Source organism: Lutjanus erythropterus, chromosome 2 (genome assembly GCF_056507025.1).
Source record: "Lutjanus erythropterus isolate fLutEry1 chromosome 2, fLutEry1.hap2, whole genome shotgun sequence".
In the NCBI taxonomy this organism is placed as follows: domain Eukaryota; kingdom Metazoa; phylum Chordata; class Actinopteri; order Lutjaniformes; family Lutjanidae; genus Lutjanus; species Lutjanus erythropterus.
In genome coordinates this window covers 12,422,390-12,437,397 of record NC_139318.1, presented here as the reverse complement: position 1 = coordinate 12,437,397, position 15,008 = coordinate 12,422,390, and positions in this window count along the sequence as shown.

The following is a 15,008-nucleotide window of genomic DNA, read 5'->3' as shown; positions in this document are numbered from 1 at the left end:
GCGAATTGAAACTATGACCATTAATTGATTTTTTTGGGGATACTTATACTTTTATGAGTTTTTTTTTTCAAGAATTTAATTTTAGTTACTTAAGTATGCATTACACTATGTAATATACTTCACTCACTTCACTCCAATCTTAAATCTGAGTAGGCCTGCAGTTTGATTTAATATACAGACCTTGATCTGCATTTTTGTAGCCAATAAGGCTATTCTCTCACAAACAGGCCATGAACAGATTGACATACTGTTGACAAAAAACCAGGTTTAGAGAGGCTGTGATTCTGACCACTGTCCAGAGTTAGAGAAACAGAAACCCCTTTAGATTGAATGATATGATAAAAATTGATAATGCATTGAAAATCAATTGATCAAGTAGCTGGGACCAGGTTGCACCAACAAATATGAATTTAAGTTCTAATCAGAGTTTAGCAAGACTAGGTTTAAAATATGTCCAGATTTATGAAGAAGCAGAGCTCTGGTGCACAATTAAAAACTAATCTCCATTTAGTAAATCCAGATTAAAATTAAATTCAGTTCAATACATAGAGACGCTTGCTTAAAATAAATTAATAAACATTTTGATTGCTGTCGAGACCTAGTAATGAAAAGTTGAGGGAAACTGTAAACTTTCAGCTGCTCTGTATTCCTAAACAAAACATTATATTGCTTGCAAGCTAGCCAAACAGTAAAAAAAAAAAAAAAAAAGTTAAGATTGTTTTCTAGCTAGATAAAATGTTAAAATATTACATTGCTTGCTACCTAGTTGAAAAGGTAACACTGGATTACAGTTTAAATTGGAGTTTAAAGTTTTGGTGCAACAGAGATAAATTTAATCGAGGTTTAGAGTAAAAACTAGAGGTTTAAATAGTTTTAAAATACTTAAATAGGTTTAAGTAGTTTTAAAGTTTTAAGTTAAAGTGAAACCATCATTTCATTGGAGTTTTAAATTCAATTAGCTGAATGTTTTTTGAGAAGAATACTTTGTATTTTTACTTAAGTATTTTTAATCACCAGTGGCTTTACATGCAGCTGATGAACATTTCATTAAAGTAACTACTTTTACTTGAGTACTGAGTTTCCTACTACTGCTGTTTGGTAAAGCAGTAGTTGAGTACTTGTGTTCATGTGTTGTGGCTACAATAAGGGAGGCCTGGGACCATCTGCCCTCTCTGTCCCGGTGTTATTGCTGTGCATCGACCAGCCATTCTCACGATAAAGGAATGTGCCCTTCTTGTAAATATACATCGACCCCCTTGAAGTGCCACAGGCGCCCATTCCCTTCCCTCATTCCCTCCCATCCCTCCTCTCACGCCTCGCCCGGGTGTCCCCTCATCCTACCCCAGTCTCTCCATCGGCCTCTCATCCAGCCCCCCCCCCAAGGTTCTTCTCCTGCCAGTTCCCTCACTCAGCTGCCCAGGGAAGATCCTCCCCTGGTTCCCACGTAGAATTGAGAGACACGCAGCCACAAGACAAGCGCCCTGCTTTTCACCCAGGGCCCACTTCCAGGAATCTGCTTGTGTGAAACTTCGACGCAGCAGAAGGTGCCCTACTTTTAAACTTCATTCTTCTCCCTGGGATTGTTTCAGGGCTTCAACAAAAGGGGAAAGAGCCTGTGTGAGGGTCAGCAGGGATGTGTGCGTATGTGCATCTAGGTTACACCGGGGTGCATGTGTTCGCGTGCACGCCCGTGTTGATGCGACAGTGTGTATGCGTGTGTGCACGTGAGGGGAGGGCTGGAGGATTATAAAGAGGAAGTGAATGGGAAGTACACACTCAGTGACAAAATAAGAGGGAGACATTCCTTTGCTGCCCCTCCCCTCCTCCTCCTCCCCGCTCCCTCTTTCTCTCCTCTCCCTCCGCCGTGGCAGGGCCCTGGGAAAATCAAACAGGTGGTTTGGGCCTGGCAGGAAAGCTGGCTGGGCCCGGGGTGGGCAGGCCTACAGGCTGCTGGGGGCTATCAAAAGCTCTTAGGCCCAGCTTTAGGCCAGCACTCTGAATGGCCCCGGGCTTCATTATCATGTGAATTCTGGGAACTGCCCCGGGCCCCCAGTAACACCAGTGAGCTGCCCATATGGCGTTCGCTTGGCAACTAGGGAGACCCAGCACCCCCCCCCTCTCCCCTTCTCCTTTCCAGTTCTACTCCTCCATTCCAGCACTCCTGATATCAAAGGAGGACAAGGAGGAGAGGGAGGCAGAGGCCCAGAGCCCCCCTCAGCCCCAGCCCTCTCCTGGGGGGGCTCCTGGACCACACAGAGCAGCACTGGACAGTCCTTAGGGACCCTGGATAACACTACTGCCCTACAGGGCACTACAGATAGCCCCACTCTGGGTGGATTTAGCCACTGAATTAGCATTAAAGACACATTCTAAAGCTGTCAATTTAGCATCAGAGCGAGAGCTTTGACAGATAAAGATGTCGGCAGCCTCTCCACTTCAGGAGGGTGCTCCTAATCAGCTGCCCTCCCTCCATCATACCATTTCTCCCAGAGGATATGTGAGATTGTGGGTGAGGTCCCTCTGAAAGATCACTGATAAGTAGGGGTGGGCAGATCGATCGGATCCTGGTTTTAGCATCAATACTAGGATCGATACCAAAAGAACAGATCCTTCACATGTTAGATGATGCTGATGATGACATGTTATGCTGTAAGGACTCAAAATGGTATAAATAGGAATAGGACAGCACTTTGCGATACATGATGTTACCTTAATGACCCCGAATCATGTTGTGCACAATTGTGGGTTGGGACAGACATATGCTAGACAGCTGCTATCCCTTTCACATGTCACTTTTACAGGAAATGCTGCTGTGACCAGACCCTTTGTGAGTAGGGCTGTCACAGTCTCAGATTTTCACTACACAGTTATCATGACCAAAATGACTCACAATAATGATGTAATCACAATATCTATAGAATTTTAAGAAAAAAGTGTTAGTCAAATTCATCATTAACTTTCATTAACTCTCTTTTTTGGCAAATAAATTACAGAAAAACATGAGTGCAGGGTGGTTGAGAGAGTATCTGTAACTAGGGCTGGACAATATATTGATATTATGTCAGTATTGTGAGACTAGATATCATTTTAAAGATTAGATTATTATATTGTGACATCGCCTAATCTTTTTATGGTTTTAAAGGCTGCATTACAAAAGAGTGATGTAATTTCCTGAACTTACCAAATTGTTGCATTATTTGCCTTTACCCACTTAATCATTATATTCACACTACTAATGATTATTTATCAAAAATCTCATTGTGTTAAAGTGTTGTGAAAGCGTCATACATACAATATTGCTGCAAAAATATTGTGATATTTGATTTTGTCCAACAAAACATCCAGCTCTATATGTAACCATAACTGTACAAAAGTGCAGATAAAGCAAGAACAGAAAGAAACAGAAATGAATTGTATATGAAGTAACAATATGATCATATTAACACGATATCAGTATCAGTTATCGTCAACACTTGTATAACCTTTCATTATTTTCTATGCAGTAAGTACAGCAGTATGCTGTAGGTGTCCTGGCCCCACGCAGCCCCCTGTAAGAATTCTAGATACATAAGCATTGACATAAAAATCCCACTGAGATCCCTCTGAAGTAAATAACCTTGTGAGTCATCTGATTTTCCTGGATGAGGATGAGGACACTTCTACAGAGGAGATGTCACTTAACAACAGAGCGGGAATGAAGCTCCAGCTGCTGCAGTCAGCCACCTGCGCTACAGTGCAGCAGGGGGAGGAGGACAAGGAGGAGGAAGTGTGTGAGCGATGTGTGTTATATGTGCCACATGATCTCATGCTGATGAAGAGACATTGGATGGCTCCGGCATTGTTCATTGTGATTACTGAGGTGTACGTCTCTATGTGTGTGTGCGTGTGTGTGTGCATGGGACTGGGGTGTGTGATCGTATTTAGCATATGTGGATAATCGAGTCAGCTTACTTCACTGCTTGCACCTGTGATAAAGAGGGCGAGATATGGAAAACACAAGAGAGACAAACAGGGAGGGAGGAGTGTGTGAGCTGAGCCGAAAGTGTGATCTGACTTCTGAGGAACTCTACTGGTGATTCATGCTGTTACACATGGAGCAATTCACTCCCTCCACAGCTGTGCGGGCCACATGCGCAATATGATTTCACAACATCTTCCCTGTCCTTGGAAATTCCTTTTTTTCATACGGCGCCTTCACCCCCTTCCCTCCTGTCAGTGTGCTGGCGGTGTTACCCTGACTGAGAGGCAGGTGCACGACTTAGTCATTCTTCTCTTCCCCGAATGCTTCACCGAGGTTTTAGTCAGCCCAAAAAGCCCTGTCAGAGTCATGTGTTTATCAGACAGAAGGCTCCACAGTGGTGCTGCTTCTGGTGGTGTTGTTATCACTCGGCTTAGCCCTCCTTCTCCCTTCATGGTCGGAACAGCCAGATGGAAGCAAAACAGTCCCTGAAACTCAAGTGACTCAGCATTTCTAGGTTTCGGCCCCTGCTTTTTGCCCTACAGTGCGTGTTTATTTATCTTTACTGTATCACACTCTCTTTCTAGGATTCGATCCACTCCACATCCAGTTGTGCGACCCAGCTGGGTGGGATCTCAGACCCAGGATGACGTGTGTTCGGGCTGTGATTCATCCCACAGCTGCCCCCCTGACCGGCTCCAGCTCTGCAGGAGCAACGTTCAGACTGTTTACAACAAACTCATTATTTATAGCCATAAAAAAACTAACACCACGTTCACATTTGGAGGCCACAATGATGACAATAGACCTTTTCACAGCAATATGAAACAGTAAACACGGGTGTTACCAGGGATACTAACTGAATGTACAATATGTAAATTCTGCCTGTGGGTGTGTGGCTCACTTTAGAACAATAACAAACAACATAGTTTGATGACATAGTGCAGGAGCAAGGGATCATGGGGGTTGTTGTCTTCACTGTTAACATGCTAAGTTCAGTAGATATCAGTGCAACAGTACACAGATGTCAAAACTGATATTTCTTCACATTCTGTTTATAATTTTATTTAGCTTTAAATGTTTCAAACTAAAATTCTGGCGTCATCAGACTGAGGTAACTATGTACATGATTACTTTCTGTAAACTGATATTGAAGATCTGCTCTGAAGGGTCTCTCTCACATGAAAACAAGGACAAAAATCAGAATTTGATGGCATTGTCAAGCAGGATGAGATCATGCTCCTGAAGAAGTTGTTTTCTTTGCTTTTAAACATTACAGATGAAAATCTATCTGACGTGACTCAGGCAGAAATCATGTTCATGGATGAGGTCATTTTAAAGTTTTATTCATGTAATGTTTAGTCACGTGTCACTCTCTGGTGTATCCCATGTTTTCCCTGAAGTTATAGTAACTAGCAACGTGCTAGAAACGACTAGCTGGAAATGCATTGCAACCATGAATACATTTCTCTGCCTTTTAAGATTGTTGGAAACATTTGGGATGATGTAAGCACACAACTGTACAAAATATATAACATATGGCTGGTGTTTGTAGACGTTTTAATGTGGAAATGTTATATATGATAGTTTTAAGGTCCCATTCAGCTTAGGGAAGCACAACCTTCCTGTGTGCACCCTGACTCTGTTTGACCTGCATGTAAAGGAACCTTAATTAGTATCACTGGTAACACCTGTGTTTACTCTATATACAATTTCATGTCAAAATGGCTGCTGTGAAAAAGGTCTGTTATCCAGGCAACATGATTGTTCAGGTCTGGATAGATTAGGTTGCGCTCACCTAAGACTTGGCATCTGCAAGGGTTGATTTTTTTATTTTTATTTTATTTATTTTTTTTGCAGTCATTCATTGGTAATATGCTTCAGTGTGTAAACTAAGTATCATTCAGATAAAATAAGCACTTCTACCCAGATTCCATAGCATTTTTAATTGCAAAAGCTAATAAATTATATTCATTTTTCACATGACATGTCTGTTTGTGAAGCCTTCATACCGTGACTGCAATAGTAATACACAGACTTCACTTTATTCAACTGATCTACTGTCATCCATGATACGGGAAGTCTGGTTTTTCTCTGAATGTCTCCCTCGTAAAAATCATATCAACTAGCAATAAAACCTTCTCAGTGCTTTAAAGAGAAAGATTGCTGCTTTTGGTTTGTGAAACTTTTACTAGTAATCAAGAAGCATTTACTGTGTTTCCTGACACAATGGTTACTTTGTGTACTGCATGTGGGAACACAGTTTAAACTCAAACCTGTTTAACAGTTGAATGACACTGACCTCCAAATTGTTTACAGACCTTTTTTTTTTTTTTTGAAAAAACTAATCATGAGAAAGGGAAGATTATTTGGGGTGGTTGATTAGCACTGAGCTGTGTGACTGACTTCATAATACATGATAAGATAACAGTGATAATAGTGAGGCCTGTGACATGATTGTGAACCTTAACTTGTCGTCCTTGTATATTCTCTGCAACTCATTTCTCTCACAGAGCACCGTAAAATCATGATGATGACTGCAATTTTGGACCACAATACATTTTTCACCATTACCTGGAATGTGTCCATGTCACTGAACATTGAATGCTGAGATCAAATGTCAGCACAGATCTCTGATCTCTAATCTCTGAAAATTTTGCAGATTGTAGACATGTATGTAGCTTGTGTTTAGACAGTCCTGTAACATTAGAGAATATTTGAGTCTTCTTTTATTAAAAAATTCTGTAGCAACACATCTGTATTTGTCACAGTAAGATGTTGGTATTGAGTTGGTATCTGTATCTGAACTTACAGGGACAGTGTGTAAGATTTGGATACCTGTTGAAGGTCACCCTATACTCATAGCTGTAGCTTTTTACTGGGGCTTTTCCACTGGTACTTTCTAACTCCAGGACAGAAAGAAAAGGGTTTTTAAAGGTCTCTGTGTCTTCAGCTCTTAGTGCTTTGTAGTTTCTATCTGAATCTTTGTGGGTTGAAGTTTAGTTTCTCTTCTGTATTGTTGTTTCTTCTATAGGTATCTGCATTAATTTACTCTGTCATGTTTCCTTTTAGCTGATAGGAGTCGTGTTAAGTTAGTGCCTGGTAGCTCAAATGGTTGGTCCATGGTACATTCACTCATCTTCAGGTAAAAGATACACCTTTAAGCAGGTAGGCTGTTTAGTGGAAATGCATGTCACTGCTGTGCTGAGCTGACGCGCCGATTCCAACCAAGTCAAGCCAAGTCAAGTTTTCTGACTTCCTTTATCACTCTCTGATGTGTCCCCAGAAGTTATTGCAACTAGCAAACAGCTGTCAGGAACCACACCGTTACCTTGATAAAATGACAGATTACTCTGTTAGTGCACAACTCAACAAAAAGTATAACACATCCAGCGGTTTTAGACATTTTAATGGGGAAATATTACATATTTACATCGTGTAGCTTTCAATAACATCATAAGGTGAGCTCATGTTCCAGTGTCACATCAGTTAGCCAGGTGGTGTCTTTATAACCTGTTTAATATAGATACATTGTAAATGTTAAGACCTATATTTATTGTTTCATGAAGCATTTCAGTTCCTAATCCCCCTCTCCACCCAACCACCCACACACACATATACACCTCTTATCCCCCTTCGCGCCAAAAGAGCCACCAGGAGAAACTGAAAGGAAAGAGAATGGGCCTTCGAATGGCGAGGAATGAGAGTCGAGGAACAAGTGAGTGAGTTAGAGAATGAGAAAATGAGAGGGAGAGACAGCATGGATTCTTTTCTTTGGGGCCTTAAAGACATGTTTCCCTCAGATGTTGGCTCTTCTTCAGATGCTAATGGTTCACTCTTATTCCCAAGCTGGGCCTTAGCATAACAATGCAGTGGAAGTGAAAGAGCTAAACCTCTGCTTTCTTTAAGAAGCCAAAGCTGGGCTTTTCTTGTGGACTAATGCCCCTCTCCCTCTTTGTGCTCCCAGTGAAAGGACTGAGGAACGCAAAGGCAAGGTGATCACAGAGTTTACTGAAAATGAGACTGAAACAACACACGGGCCTGCCCGGGCCGAAATTGCATTGGTGAAGTCATTGTAAGCCAGCAGAAATGACCAAATATAGAGCAGCGAGTTAGCTGGCCCTCAGCCAGAGTGCTCAATCTCTGGAGTATGATGACAGCAGTCATTTTGAATATTATCAACTTTTGCTTTTAAAGCTGTGCTGAATTATGTCTGTTGGAAGACTCCAACCCAAATGTTATGACTGTGCGTCCCGTGCTGACTCCGAGACGCCAGAGTCCCATCTGAAAAGCAGTTGCAAGCCTTAAGGGTTTTTGGATGAACTGCGGTCTGACCTTGACGCGGCCCTAGTAGATACTGCGGTGAGGCCCTGATAGCCTCTGATAGCGAGAGGAGAACATATGGCTGCCTGCTTTATCATTCATCCAGGAGGAATGAATAGGATGAAAGTTAAAGGACATGCTGGAGTACACAGAGACACTGTACGGGTCACACTGGCATGCGTCGTCGAGACATGATGACTTCATCTTATCCGTGTTTGTGGGGAGTCATACTGTTCCTTCTTATTACATGTCATTCAATTTTCTGCCTTTCTGACAAAGTGGTTCTTAGAAATCTGGAGAGATCTCACAGGGCACATTTTGAGATGTGGTTTCAAGGCTGGCTGGCATTTTACGACTGCATGTTTATGACATAGGCGCACATAAAAATACTGTATGCCAAAAATATACATACATGGAAGGGAATTCATGCTTTTAAAAGGAGCTATCTGCAGTTTTGTTAACAATTAATACTACAATGGGAATGATATAATAGGTCAAATAAATTGTATTGAGTCCATGCAGTGTCACATCAGCAAGGACTAGAATACTAAAGGTGGAATGAAGTTGATGCTTTGCAAGTCCTAGACTTTGTGCATTCTACACCAAATGTAATGCAATTTAAACAACAGGTGGGACTGAGTCATTGATTTGCAGGCCCAAAGTCAAGACCTACAAGTCCCAAATCAAGTCCCAATCCTTAAAGTTTTGAGTCACGAACAAGTCATAATGTGCTCTTCATCAAATGTAATGCCATTTTAACAACAGAGCATCTACTTACTGTTCTTTGTATAACTTTAAATGTCAAACAAAGTTGGAAGTTGGTCTGGACTACTGTAGAAACATGGCTGAGCAGCATGGCAGTCTAGGTCGAAGTGGACTCAGTCCCTCTGTAGGTATAAACTATTACAGTTCACAGTTCTTATTTTAAAGTGATTATAGTCTAATGAAATATAGTTGTGAATAATATTTCTACCAAATCTTACACACTGAACCTGTAAAGGTACTAAAGACATACATACATACAGTGTAGTTAGAGATAAAACAGAAGAAAGACTTGGTATGTAGACAATAATACTGGAGTAAATGTCTAGAGAACAGCAACTGATATGAGTTTAAAGGCACCACCACATAAAGTGACGTGTGAACTCTAAGAAATCCAAATGAGGCTTCATCTGTTGGCCCTCGGGCCTCACGGTGACAATAGCTTACTAAGTACCCCCCAATTACCAGGTTTTAACCCATTAACACCACTGACGCGCTCTCTCTAGTTTCTCTGTCCTTGCAGCACTGCATTGCTCCCCCCTTCTCTTTATGCAGATGAGCAGTGGCCCAGGTGCAACACAGAGGAAGTTAGCGCCTCCTCAACACAGCGACACACTCTATTTACATGCAAAACACTGGGCTTAGTGAGAAAATGTGTGAACACAGGTGCGTGTGAGTGGGACATGGTGGGGCTGTTGTCCCTGGAGCCACTAATCTGTTTGTCCTGACATATTTTGAGTTTACTCTGATACTGCTGAATAGGGCTGCTCAATATGGTATGATATATTGAAACTGTGGAATGATTCATGACTAATGGGAATGATTATTTTTGCATCATTTTCACTGAAAAAAGCTATTAAAATCATGATGATTTGACATTTATTGGGGTCTGTACAAAACAAACATGTTCTCTAACATCTGGAGAACAAGATTTGTAGGCCAGTGTATCTCTGCAGCACTTTAGTACTACATTATAATGCTGTTTTGTCACATGTTTTTCCTTCATCAAAAAATGTGCAGCTTCTGTGGTTGCAATTTCAGTAACATTTCGGTCAATTGTGCAGCCCTGTTGAACTGCTGAATCGCAGTGTTGTGTAGTTAGAAGCTTTTTGGAAACAAATTTCAGTTTTCTATTGTAGGACTTTGCATAAGAAGCTGAAAATATGCACTCTCACAAACACAAGCCTGCATTTACTTGTGCTGAATTGAGCTTTTTGTGCTCTTTCATTTGTGCGCGTATATATATGTGTGTGTAGGATGAGAGGAAGTCGGTGGTGGCACCCAATGTCATTTGAAGCAGAGCGCCTGGCGCCACAGCATCAGAAACATCACTCCCTGGTGCCAGGCTCATTTTTATAAGCGCTCACTAAATGACACACAGCTGGCTGCATAGAGACAGCTGTCACTGCCGACACTACGCCCTAATCTGTCTCTCTCTCTCTGTCTTTCCCTCTCTTTTCCTCCTCTCTCACACTCTGGTGTTCAGCTGGGCTCCCACCCTTCCTCCTCCCCCCCTCCCTCCCCTCAGGCTCCAGACTTCATGGAGCCGAAGCTGCACAAACTCACTTCCTGGAGTTGGTGTTCACTTCCTTTTCTTTTTGTGGAACTTCCTGCGCTGCCTCTGTGATCAGGCCGGTCCGAGCTGACTCTCTGGGAGAGACTTCCTGATGCACAGACAGCTGGGGAGATAATTCTCTCTTTCTGCTTTTGTCAGGAGTTTTTTTTTTCTATCTCTCTTTCTGTGCCTCCAGAGGTCTGTACTGTTTTTCCATTTACTCTGCTAAGCTGCAGGTTTATTTTGATACGAACCAAAGCAAATCTGATCCCCCAGAGACAGATCATCTTCTGAAAAGGCAGACCTCTGACGGGCAGCATCACAGGAAAATGAGCCTAACAGATATGATATCAGGCCGAGGCACGGCTCATACCTGCTGATCTGCAATATCGCACCAGGATGTCCCAATCATTAGGACTGATGTTCACCTCACCCAGCAGGCTACCTCGCCCTCCCCTCTGGCTGTGAGTGGAGGAATGTGGTGGGTGTGTGGGCCCTGGTAGCGAGCAGAGACTGGCTCTAGTTGGTACGCCAAGCCTCAAGAACGGGCTTCTGTGATGGTTCAGGCAGGACGGAGCGCACACAGCCTGCGAGGAGGAGGCCTACAGAGAAAAAGAGGGAGTGATATAGAGGAGAGAAGCTGAAGGAGGTGTGTAGGAGATATAGTTTGATTTTAGACGCCTTTCTGTCTGAGCTCTTGGTGCATCCCATTCTGCAACACATCACCCATCATCCATAAATGTTCTGTTATCACTGCGGCAAAAACGTAATTTTCTCCAAGTTTAGACAAAACACCAGATCCTTCAGAGGTAACTTTAAATCTATTAGATCTATTAGGATTTGATTTTCTTCACCCTGAACACCAAAGATGCACATTCAGGTGTTGGGTTGATGATTTAGATTGAGTGACTGTGATAATACTTTGGATATTGTATTCCAGTAAGCTGTGAGTAAGGAAGTAATGAAACATGTGAGTGAGGTCTGCTGGTGAAATGTGACATCTATTGTGGGTATCTTTTATATGTGAATACATTCTGTAAAAGTTAGAGCAAAAGAATTGTAATAACTTAAACCATGCACACGCACACACACGCATCCTTTAAGCAACATATTTCCCAAAACTTAGGGGTTCATTTAGGAGTGTTGCATAAAGCCCTGGTTGTCTCCTTGCATAAGTGTTTAGACTAAGGCATTCACAGCAGTTACTGTCATAATACAGAACATGTTCTCCAGTTACCATGGTTACACTTGGCCCACATCATTTTTTAATGTTTCTAGATAGGATTATTGTCATTTTTTATTAGTGGAGTTAGCCTGTGTTAGCTCGCTTCTCCACAATGGACAAAAAAGGGAAACAAAAAGAAAAAGAAAGCCAAACTGGAGAGAGAATGCAAATGTTATTCCCCTTGAAGAATATGGAAAGAACAAGCACATAATCCAAAGTAAATTTAACCAAGCAGCCCCAGCAAATGTGCACAAACAGAAGATGTTGCAAGAACTGACAAAACCAATATGATAAATGGTCATGTGAAAGAAACTCTAGATTAAGTAATGAAGAAATATGAAAATATTAATGTGGCACCAGGAAAGGAGACAGTCAGACTGTAATGATAGAGCTAATGCAATTATGAGACAGTTATGTTAACGTTTAGCAAGCTAGCTTCAAAGTTGTTAATGATGTCAAAGCTGAACTCTGTAACATGTTGCACATCACTCATAGATTTCAGTGGATGTGCCTCCTCTTCTTCAATCACTATATATTCAGTCATTGTCTTGTGTTGCACAAATTAGTCTTACTTTTAAGGGTTTTGGGTCTCTTAAAATTGTCTGAGGAAACTGGTCGCTAAAGACCCTCTAGCAACACGTAAAGGGATACTTAAGTAACAAAGACTTAAAACACTTTAAACAGTTTCCCCTGACAACATCCTGAGGAATACGATGATTTTATGCAATTCTTTTTTTTTCTTATGGATTGTATTGGGTTAATATTTAGGGAAGACCTTAGCCTAAGTGGTTCCAAATAGAATATGATGAACAAATGAACTTCCTAGCCAAAGCATCCATCTCTTTTTCTGCAGCATATGTTCACCTTATGCTGCTTCTTCTCTGCACATCCATGTGGCCACCTGGGCCACTTTTGACAGCAGGGTGGCAGGTCCAGGGTCAGGCCAGAGGAGAGAGGGCAGCACTAGCCCGGGGATAGAGGGTAAGATCCTGAGGTGCTGGCCAACCTAACCTAACCTGAAGAGAGGCTATACGGGCCACTGAGAGCCAGTACGCCACCTCAGCAGCGTCCCCCTTCACACAGAGGCCAAACTGTGAGAGCCTCTTTTGAGGGATGTGGCTCACACATGGGCTCTTCAGACAGAGCATGTTCTCTATGCTTTGTGCGACAGACAAATGGGTTGAGTGTGTTGCTCGTCTGTTTGCACGGCTGCTCTCATATGTTTGAGGTTCTCTGAGGGGAATGACCTGGCAGGGGCAATAAATAGCTGGGCTGGATAACTAGTGTTGTTTCACCTGAGCACTCAATCTGTAGTCAAACAAGCCCAAGGGATACCTATTGAAGTGCTGAAGGTTGCTGAAGGTTTATATTGCCTCAATTAACATAAGCACAGATAGTATCAACTTGTGTAGAATCTGAACTATGCAAACAGAGCTAAAAACAGAACAAGTGATACTGAACAAGTGAAGGTAACATGGAGAGATAGCAGCGTTTTGTAGCAAATAACCTCTGGCAGTTTCACTTTCCTTACTCAACAGAAGTAACAGCCACGGTGATACAATCTCATTTTCAATCCATCATAATTAAGGCGGTGTAGTTTTTGGGACTCATCCTCAGGGATGAAGGTTTAAATGGAAGGAAGGAGGGGGAACTGAGAATCAGTGGCTCCTACCCAGGACGAGGCCTGTGCTCTCTGGGCACGTTCCGATGGGATCCCCCCAGCTCCGTGGCCTGGCCCCGGTCCGCCTGGCTCGCCCTGGCTGGCTGTTCCCTAGAGTGCTGAGTGACAGGAGAACACGGCGGCCTCTCCACACGTCCTCCGCTTCCTGAGCTACCGCTGGGCTCGGCAGCCCTTGGGAGCTCCACATGGCAGCAGGCTATGTACACACACAGGAAGAGGTGACATCTGAAACAGCAAATGCTGCAACAGTTTGTTTGTTGTCTCCTCAAACTGGTGAAAGTTGTGTCCCTGCAGGGCCATCCTGTCTCACTGCATTGGACAAATAACAATATCCCACATTCAGATTCAACATAAATGAAACATTTTGGCTGGGCTGCACCAACAAGGATTCATTTTTAAATCTGATTAAAAACAATGGAATATCTGATTTTTCAGTCAACTTTTATCTCGCAGGTTAGCAAATCGTATAGCATGTTTTAATTTGTTAGCTACCTAGCAAACAATGTAACATTTTGGCAACTTTGCTACCAAACAACATTTGAACTGCATTCAAATTTATTTGTTTCAATTTGAGTCAGCAAGCATATTGATTTAACTCTATTAAATCTCAGTTTACATCACTGAAATTGGATTTTCTAAACAGAAATTGGTTTTTAATTGTGCAACAGAGCTGTGCTTCATTTTAAAGTTGGATTTATTCATTTTAAACCTTGTTTTGCTAAACTCTGATTATCACTCATCTTAGATTAAAGTTGGCGCAACCCAGTCTTTTGTTCATGCATCTGCAGAAAAATACTCGTGAATTCCATTTGTCCACAATTTCTTTGACATTGCATGAAAAATATGTTGCTATCTATGACAAAAATGGCATTTGTATGAAGTATAACTGATCCAATTATCTGAAAAAGAAAAGAGTACATATAAGTGACATTTTCAGCAGAATTGTACTAAAGTAAAAATAGTAATACAACAGTGTAGAAATATTCTGGTACAAGCATGCATTAAGGTGTACATCATTTTAATGTTGCAGCTGATAAAGGTGGAGCTAAATTCAATTACTTAATGTACTGTATCTGCTCATCTATCTATAGTATAACATCATTTACTTGTTTATAAATCTGAATCTGCCAAGTAACTAAAGTTAAGTTAAGTAAAGTTATCAAATGAATGTAGTGGAATCAAAAGTGTGGAGTAGCTTTAAGTAGCAGAAAATAGTGCTTGAGTAAATGTACTTAGTTACTTTCCACCTCTGATTTTCAGCTGTGAAATCAAATGTGCGAATGCTGTGATACATTTATCACAAGAGCTACAGTTGGATTATCTGCAATGACTGTCATTTTTTGCTTCAAACCAGTGAAACTTGCTTGATAATTCCATAAAAAATGTAATAATGAATTCAAACATTTCCAAGGTATTAACCAGCTTAGCCCACAATGTTTTTTTCATATAAAAGGAGATGCTTTAGGAGAGCTCAGGGATGAATGTGTAATGAGCTCGAAATAAC